The sequence below is a fragment of the Ornithodoros turicata genome, chromosome 8 (genome assembly GCF_037126465.1).
Source record: "Ornithodoros turicata isolate Travis chromosome 8, ASM3712646v1, whole genome shotgun sequence".
Classification (NCBI taxonomy): domain Eukaryota; kingdom Metazoa; phylum Arthropoda; class Arachnida; order Ixodida; family Argasidae; genus Ornithodoros; species Ornithodoros turicata.
Genome location: NC_088208.1, coordinates 4,574,574 through 4,583,069, shown reverse-complemented (window position 1 = coordinate 4,583,069; position 8,496 = coordinate 4,574,574). Strand labels below are relative to the sequence as shown.

Here is an 8,496-nt window from a genome sequence, read left to right as displayed (position 1 = left end):
GAAACGCTCGTGATCAACAAAGTGGACTGCGGCTTGGAGCAACACACTACATGTACCCCCCTTATCTGTGTCACTGTTCCAGGAGAACGACGTATTACACCATTTAAATCACGTTACTCTGCTAAAACAAACCCAGTTTGCGCCCCCGGGTGGGCTCGAACCACCAACCTTTCGGTTAACAGCCGAACGCGCTATCCGATTGCGCCACGGAGGCTTTCCTCCCCTTTATTTCCATACGTATTAACATCAAATTAAGAAAAAACGAAACGCTCGTGATCAACAAAGTGGACTCCGGCTTGGAGCAACACACTACATGTACCCCCCTTATCTGTGTCACTGTTCCAGGAGAACGACGTATTACACCATTTAAATCACGTTACTCTGCTAAAACAAACCCAGTTTGCGCCCCCGGGTGGGCTCGAACCACCAACCTTTCGGTTAACAGCCGAACGCGCTATCCGATTGCGCCACGGAGGCTTTCCTCCCCTTTATTTCCATACGTATTAACATCAAATTAAGAAAAAACGAAACGCTCGTGATCAACAAAGTGGACTGCGGCTTGGAGTAACACGCTACATGTACCCCCCTTATCTGTGTCACTGTTCCAGGAGAACGACGTATTACACCATTTAAATCACGTTACTCTGCTAAAACAAACCCAGTTTGCGCCCCCGGGTGGGCTCGAACCACCAACCTTTCGGTTAACAGCCGAACGCGCTATCCGATTGCGCCACGGAGGCTTTCATCCCCGTTATTTCCATACGTATTAACACCAAATTAAGAAAAAACGAAACGCTCGTGATCAACAAAGTGGACTGCGGCTTGGAGCAACACACTACATGCACCCCCCTTATCTGTGTCACTGTTCCAGGAGAACGACGTATTACACCATTTAAATCACGTTACTCTGCTAAAACAAACCCAGTTTGCGCCCCCGGGTGGGCTCGAACCACCAACCTTTCGGTTAACAGCCGAACGCGCTATCCGATTGCGCCACGGAGGCTTTCATCCCCGTTATTTCCATACGTATTAACATCAAATTAAGAAAAAACGAAACGCTCGTGATCAACAAAGTGGACTCCGGCTTGGAGTAACACGCTACATGCACCCCCCTTATCTGTGTCACTGTTCCAGGAGAACGACGTATTACACCATTTAAATCACGTTACTCTGCTAAAACAAACCCAGTTTGCGCCCCCGGGTGGGCTCGAACCACCAACCTTTCGGTTAACAGCCGAACGCGCTATCCGATTGCGCCACGGAGGCTTTCATCCCCGTTATTTCCATACGTATTTACATGAAATTAAGAAAAAACGAAACGCTCCTGATCATCAAAGTGGACTCCGGCTTGGAGTAACACACTACATGCACCCCCCTTATCTGTGTCACTGTTCCAGGAGAACGACGTATTACACCATTTAAATCACGTTACTCTGCTAAAACAAACCCAGTTTGCGCCCCCGGGTGGGCTCGAACCACCAACCTTTCGGTTAACAGCCGAACGCGCTATCCGATTGCGCCACGGAGGCTTTCATCCCCGTTATTTCCATACGTATTAACACCAAATTAAGAAAAAACGAAACGCTCGTGATCAACAAAGTGGACTGCGGCTTGGAGCAACACACTACATGCACCCCCCTTATCTGTGTCACTGTTCCAGGAGAACGACGTATTACACCATTTAAATCACGTTACTCTGCTAAAACAAACCCAGTTTGCGCCCCCGGGTGGGCTCGAACCACCAACCTTTCGGTTAACAGCCGAACGCGCTATCCGATTGCGCCACGGAGGCTTTCATCCCCGTTATTTCCATACGTATTAACACCAAATTAAGAAAAAACGAAACGCTCGTGATCAACAAAGTGGACTGCGGCTTGGAGTAACACGCTACATGCACCCCCCTTATCTGTGTCACTGTTCCAGGAGAACGACGTATTACACCATTTAAATCACGTTACTCTGCTAAAACAAACCCAGTTTGCGCCCCCGGGTGGGCTCGAACCACCAACCTTTCGGTTAACAGCCGAACGCGCTATCCGATTGCGCCACGGAGGCTTTCATCCCCGTTATTTCCATACGTATTTACATGAAATTAAGAAAAAACGAAACGCTCCTGATCATCAAAGTGGACTCCGGCTTGGAGTAACACGCTACATGCACCCCCCTTATCTGTGTCACTGTTCCAGGAGAACGACGTATTACACCATTTAAATCACGTTACTCTGCTAAAACAAACCCAGTTTGCGCCCCCGGGTGGGCTCGAACCACCAACCTTTCGGTTAACAGCCGAACGCGCTATCCGATTGCGCCACGGAGGCTTTCATCCCCGTTATTTCCATACGTATTTACATGAAATTAAGAAAAAACGAAACGCTCCTGATCATCAAAGTGGACTCCGGCTTGGAGTAACACGCTACATGCACCCCCCTTATCTGTGTCACTGTTCCAGGAGAACGACGTATTACACCATTTAAATCACGTTACTCTGCTAAAACAAACCCAGTTTGCGCCCCCGGGTGGGCTCGAACCACCAACCTTTCGGTTAACAGCCGAACGCGCTATCCGATTGCGCCACGGAGGCTTTCATCCCCGTTATTTCCATACGTATTTACATGAAATTAAGAAAAAACGAAACGCTCCTGATCATCAAAGTGGACTCCGGCTTGGAGTAACACGCTACATGCACCCCCCTTATCTGTGTCACTGTTCCAGGAGAACGACGTATTACACCATTTAAATCACGTTACTCTGCTAAAACAAACCCAGTTTGCGCCCCCGGGTGGGCTCGAACCACCAACCTTTCGGTTAACAGCCGAACGCGCTATCCGATTGCGCCACGGAGGCTTTCATCCCCTTTATTTCCATACGTATTTACTTCAAATTAAGAAAAAACGAAACGCTCGTGCTCAACAAAGTGGACTCCGGCTTGAAGTAACACGCTACATGTACCCCCCTTATCTGTGTCACTGTTCCAGGAGAACGACGTATTACACCATTTAAATCACGTTACTCTGCTAAAACAAACCCAGTTTGCGCCCCCGGGTGGGCTCGAACCACCAACGTTTTCAAAGATTTACGTTTCCGCGTAATGACTCTGCCGCTATATACTGCCGTGCATAGAGTGACTGCGACGCAGAGTTTCAAAGATTTACGTTTCCGCGTAATGACTCTGCCGCTATATACTGCCGTGCATAGACTGACTGCAACGCAGAGTTTCAAAGATTTACGTTTCCGCGTAATGACTCTGCCGCTATATACTGCCGTGCATAGAGTGACTGCGACGCAGAGTTTCAAAGATTTACGTTTCCGCGTAATGACTCTGCCGCTATATACTGCCGTGCATAGAGTGACTGCGACGCAGAGTTTCAAAGATTTACGTTTCCGCGTAATGACTCTGCCGCTATATACTGCCGTGCATAGAGTGACTGCGACGCAGAGTTTCAAATATTTACGTTTCCGCGTAATGACTCTGCCGCTATATACTGCCGTGCATAGACTGACTGCGACGCAGAGTTTCAAAGATTTACGTTTCCGCGTAATGACTCTGCCGCTATATACTGCCGTGCATAGAGTGACTGCGACGCAGAGTTTCAAAGATTTACGTTTCCGCGTAATGACTCTGCCGCTATATACTGCCGTGCATAGAGTGACTGCGACGCAGAGTTTCAAAGATTTACGTTTCCGCGTAATGACTCTGCCGCTATATACTGCCGTGCATAGAGTGACTGCGACGCAGAGTTTCAAAGATTTACGTTTCCGCGTAATGACTCTGCCGCTATATACTGCCGTGCATAGAGTGACTGCGACGCAGAGTTTCAAAGATTTACGTTTCCGCGTAATGACTCTGCCGCTATATACTGCCGTGCATAGAGTGACTGCGACGCAGAGTTTCAAATATTTACGTTTCCGCGTAATGACTCTGCCGCTATATACTGCCGTGCATAGACTGACTGCGACGCAGAGTTTCAAAGATTTACGTTTCCGCGTAATGACTCTGCCGCTATATACTGCCGTGCATAGACTGACTGCGACGCAGAGTTTCAAAGATTTACGTTTCCGCGTAATGACTCTGCCGCTATATACTGCCGTGCATAGAGTGACTGCGACGCAGAGTTTCAAAGATTTACGTTTCCGCGTAATGACTCTGCCGCTATATACTGCCGTGCATAGAGTGACTGCGACGCAGAGTTTCAAAGATTTACGTTTCCGCGTAATGACTCTGCCGCTATATACTGCCGTGCATAGACTGACTGCGACGCAGAGTTTCAAAGATTTACGTTTCCGCGTAATGACTCTGCCGCTATATACTGCCGTGCATAGAGTGACTGCGACGCAGAGTTTCAAATATTTACGTTTCCGCGTAATGACTCTGCCGCTATATACTGCCGTGCATAGACTGACTGCGACGCAGAGTTTCAAAGATTTACGTTTCCGCGTAATGACTCTGCCGCTATATACTGCCGTGCATAGAGTGACTGCGACGCAGAGTTTCAAATATTTACGTTTCCGGGTAATGACTCTGCCGCTAGATACTGCCGTGCATAGACTGATTGCGACGTAGTGACGATTGCGACGTCGTGATTTCAGAATACAGAAAGCCAAGGATGTTCTGGCCTCTGGTACGCATTCAATCCGGACACAAGGGACAAGATGGGACGGTACGGTCATATACAGTGCGAACGTCTACTGGGCATGTGACTAGACGCGCTAGCAGGTCGCTCTACCCACTTGAGATACAACAGCATGACGTTGCCGGTCCGCAGTCTGTTGCTAATGCAACGGACATATTATGATCATCATGAGTACAACACGACTGAGCGCATGTCTCGCACATCACATCCTGACTATCATCCGTCGCGAGCGTTATTCATTCTGGAAATAAACATCGTCGTAACAAGTCACGTCTCTTCTCGACTTGGTATCAACATAAACGATGCCGCTGGTCGTTTTGAAGTACTCGCAGGGCCTGCCGTTGAATGTCAGAGCTTTTGCTCGTCCACAGCGCGGGCGGCGCGGGGAAGGAGAGCCTCAAGTGGACTGTATGAAGGTGTGAAGGAACTGGACTGGATGAACTAAAGAACTAAACGATGCCGCGGGTCGTTTTGAAGTACTCGCAGGGCCTGCATGCCGTTGCATGTCGGAGCTTTTGCTCGTCCACAGCGCGGGCGGCGCGGGGAAGGAGAGCCTCAAGTGGACTGTATGAAGGTGTGAAGGAACTGGACTGGATGAACTAAAGAACTAAACAATGCTGCGGGTCGTTTTGAAGTACCCGCAGGGCCTGCCGTTGCATGTCGGAGCTTTTGCTCGTCCACAGCGCGGGCGGCGCGGGGAAGGAGAGCCTCAAGTGGACTGTATGAAGGTGTGAAGGAACTGGACTGGATGAACTAAAGAACTAAACGATGCCGCGGGTCGTTTTGAAGTACTCGCAGGGCCTGCCGTTGAATGTCAGAGCTTTTGCTCGTCCACAGCGCGGGCGGCGCGGGGAAGGAGAGCCTCAAGTGGACTGTATGAAGGTGTGAAGGAACTGGACTGGATGAACTAAAGAACTAAACGATGCCGCGGGTCGTTTTGAAGTACTCGCAGGGCCTGCCGTTGAATGTCAGAGCTTTTGCTCGTCCACAGCGCGGGCGGCGCGGGGAAGGAGAGCCTCAAGTGGTCTGTATGAAGGTGCGAAGGAACTGGACTGGATGAACTAAAGAACTAAACGATGCCGCGGGTCGTTTTGAAGTACTCGCAGGGCCTGCCGTTGAATGTCAGAGCTTTTGCTCGTCCACAGCGCGGGCGGCGCGGGGAAGGAGAGCCTCAAGTGGACTGTATGAAGGTGTGAAGGAACTGGACTGGATGAACTAAAGAACTAAACGATGCCGCGGGTCGTTTTGAAGTACTCGCAGGGCCTGCCGTTGAATGTCAGAGCTTTTGCTCGTCCACAGCGCGGGCGGCGCGGGGAAGGAGAGCCTCAAGTGGACTGTATGAAGGTGTGAAGGAACTGGACTGGATGAACTAAAGAACTAAACGATGCCGCGGGTCGTTTTGAAGTACTCGCAGGGCCTGCCGTTGAATGTCAGAGCTTTTGCTCGTCCACAGCGCGGGCGGCGCGGGGAAGGAGAGCCTCAAGTGGTCTGTATGAAGGTTCGAAGGAACTGGACTGGATGAACTAAAGAACTAAACGATGCCGCGGGTCGTTTTGAAGTACTCGCAGGGCCTGCCGTTGAATGTCAGAGCTTTTGCTCGTCCACAGCGCGGGCGGCGCGGGGAAGGAGAGCCTCAAGTGGTCTGTATGAAGGTGCGAAGGAACTGGACTGGATGAACTAAAGAACTAAACGATGCCGCGGGTCGTTTTGAAGTACTCGTAGGGCCTGCCGTTGCATGTCAGAGCTTTTGCTCGTCCACAGCGCGGGCGGCGCGGGGAAGGAGAGCCTCAAGTGGACTGTATGAAGGTGTGAAGGAACTGGACTGGATGAACTAAAGAACTAAACGATGCCGCGGGTCGTTTTGAAGTACTCGCAGGGCCTGCCGTTGAATGTCAGAGCTTTTGCTCGTCCACAGCGCGGGCGGCGCGGGGAAGGAGAGCCTCAAGTGGACTGTATGAAGGTGTGAAGGAACTGGACTGGATGAACTAAAGAACTAAACAATGCTGCGGGTCGTTTTGAAGTACCCGCAGGGCCTGCCGTTGCATGTCGGAGCTTTTGCTCGTCCACAGCGCGGGCGGCGCGGGGAAGGAGAGCCTCAAGTGGACTGTATGAAGGTGTGAAGGAACTGGACTGGATGAACTAAAGAACTAAACGATGCCGCGGGTCGTTTTGAAGTACTCGCAGGGCCTGCCGTTGAATGTCAGAGCTTTTGCTCGTCCACAGCGCGGGCGGCGCGGGGAAGGAGAGCCTCAAGTGGTCTGTATGAAGGTGCGAAGGAACTGGACTGGATGAACTAAAGAACTAAACGATGCCGCGGGTCGTTTTGAAGTACTCGTAGGGCCTGCCGTTGCATGTCAGAGCTTTTGCTCGTCCACAGCGCGGGCGGCGCGGGGAAGGAGAGCCTCAAGTGGTCTGTATGAAGGTGTGAAGGAACTGGACTGGATGAACTAAAGAACTAAACGATGCCGCGGGTCGTTTTGAAGTACTCGCAGGGCCTGCCGTTGAATGTCAGAGCTTTTGCTCGTCCACAGCGCGGGCGGCGCGGGGAAGGAGAGCCTCAAGTGGTCTGTATGAAGGTGCGAAGGAACTGGACTGGATGAACTAAAGAACTAAACGATGCCGCGGGTCGTTTTGAAGTACTCGCAGGGCCTGCCGTTGAATGTCAGAGCTTTTGCTCGTCCACAGCGCGGGCGGCGCGGGGAAGGAGAGCCTCAAGTGGTCTGTATGAAGGTGCGAAGGAACTGGACTGGATGAACTAAAGAACTAAACGATGCCGCGGGTCGTTTTGAAGTACTCGCAGGGCCTGCCGTTGAATGTCAGAGCTTTTGCTCGTCCACAGCGCGGGCGGCGCGGGGAAGGAGAGCCTCAAGTGGTCTGTATGAAGGTGCGAAGGAACTGGACTGGATGAACTAAAGAACTAAACGATGCCGCGGGTCGTTTTGAAGTACTCGTAGGGCCTGCCGTTGCATGTCAGAGCTTTTGCTCGTCCACAGCGCGGGCGGCGCCGGGAAGGAGAGCCTCAAGTGGTCTGTATGAAGGTGCGAAGGAACTGGACTGGATGAACTAAAGAACTAAACGATGCCGCGGGTCGTTTTGAAGTACTCGCAGGGCCTGCCGTTGAATGTCAGAGCTTTTGCTCGTCCACAGCGCGGGCGGCGCGGGGAAGGAGAGCCTCAAGTGGTCTGTATGAAGGTGCGAAGGAACTGGACTGGATGAACTAAAGAACTAAACGATGCCGCGGGTCGTTTTGAAGTACTCGCAGGGCCTGCCGTTGAATGTCAGAGCTTTTGCTCGTCCACAGCGCGGGCGGCGCGGGGAAGGAGAGCCTCAAGTAGTCTGTATGAAGGTGCGAAGGAACTGGACTGGATGAACTAAAGAACTAAACGATGCCGCGGGTCGTTTTGAAGTACTCGCAGGGCCTGCCGTTGAATGTCAGAGCTTTTGCTCGTCCACAGCGCGGGCGGCGCGGGGAAGGAGAGCCTCAAGTGGTCTGTATGAAGGTGTGAAGGAACTGGACTGGATGAACTGAAGAACTAAACGATGCCGTGGGTCGTTTTGAAGTACTCGCAGGGCCTGCCGTTGAATGTCAGAGCTTTTGCTCGTCCACAGCGCGGGCGGCGCGGGGAAGGAGAGCCTCAAGTGGACTGTATGAAGGTGTGAAGGAACTGGACTGGATGAACTAAAGAACTAAACGATGCCGCGGGTCGTTTTGAAGTACTCGCAGGGCCTGCCGTTGAATGTCAGAGCTTTTGCTCGTCCACAGCGCGGGCGGCGCGGGGAAGGAGAGCCTCAAGTGGACTGTATGAAGGTGTCAAGGAACTGGACTGGATGAACTAAAGGACTAAACGATGCCGCGGGTCGTTTT

General features: G+C 51.6%; 11 non-coding genes across 11 annotated transcripts; all 11 read right to left on the bottom strand.

Moving 5' to 3' along the window:
- Positions 1–140: 140 nt before the first annotated feature.
- Positions 141–214, bottom strand: Trnan-guu (transfer RNA asparagine (anticodon GUU)). The gene has a single exon. It is a non-coding gene; the product is annotated as a tRNA-Asn (tRNA).
- A 189-nt stretch (positions 215–403) lies between these two features.
- Positions 404–477, bottom strand: Trnan-guu (transfer RNA asparagine (anticodon GUU)). The gene has a single exon. It is a non-coding gene; the product is annotated as a tRNA-Asn (tRNA).
- Positions 478–666: 189 nt separating this feature from the next.
- Positions 667–740, bottom strand: Trnan-guu (transfer RNA asparagine (anticodon GUU)). The gene has a single exon. It is a non-coding gene; the product is annotated as a tRNA-Asn (tRNA).
- A 189-nt stretch (positions 741–929) lies between these two features.
- Trnan-guu (transfer RNA asparagine (anticodon GUU)) lies at positions 930–1,003 on the bottom strand. The gene has a single exon. It is a non-coding gene; the product is annotated as a tRNA-Asn (tRNA).
- Positions 1,004–1,192: 189 nt separating this feature from the next.
- Positions 1,193–1,266, bottom strand: Trnan-guu (transfer RNA asparagine (anticodon GUU)). The gene has a single exon. It is a non-coding gene; the product is annotated as a tRNA-Asn (tRNA).
- Positions 1,267–1,455: 189 nt separating this feature from the next.
- Positions 1,456–1,529, bottom strand: Trnan-guu (transfer RNA asparagine (anticodon GUU)). Its single transcript has one exon. It is a non-coding gene; the product is annotated as a tRNA-Asn (tRNA).
- Positions 1,530–1,718: 189 nt separating this feature from the next.
- Trnan-guu (transfer RNA asparagine (anticodon GUU)) lies at positions 1,719–1,792 on the bottom strand. Its single transcript has one exon. It is a non-coding gene; the product is annotated as a tRNA-Asn (tRNA).
- A 189-nt stretch (positions 1,793–1,981) lies between these two features.
- Trnan-guu (transfer RNA asparagine (anticodon GUU)) lies at positions 1,982–2,055 on the bottom strand. Its single transcript has one exon. It is a non-coding gene; the product is annotated as a tRNA-Asn (tRNA).
- A 189-nt stretch (positions 2,056–2,244) lies between these two features.
- Trnan-guu (transfer RNA asparagine (anticodon GUU)) lies at positions 2,245–2,318 on the bottom strand. Its single transcript has one exon. It is a non-coding gene; the product is annotated as a tRNA-Asn (tRNA).
- Positions 2,319–2,507: 189 nt separating this feature from the next.
- Positions 2,508–2,581, bottom strand: Trnan-guu (transfer RNA asparagine (anticodon GUU)). Its single transcript has one exon. It is a non-coding gene; the product is annotated as a tRNA-Asn (tRNA).
- A 189-nt stretch (positions 2,582–2,770) lies between these two features.
- On the bottom strand, positions 2,771–2,844 carry Trnan-guu (transfer RNA asparagine (anticodon GUU)). Its single transcript has one exon. It is a non-coding gene; the product is annotated as a tRNA-Asn (tRNA).
- Positions 2,845–8,496: the final 5,652 nt, after the last annotated feature.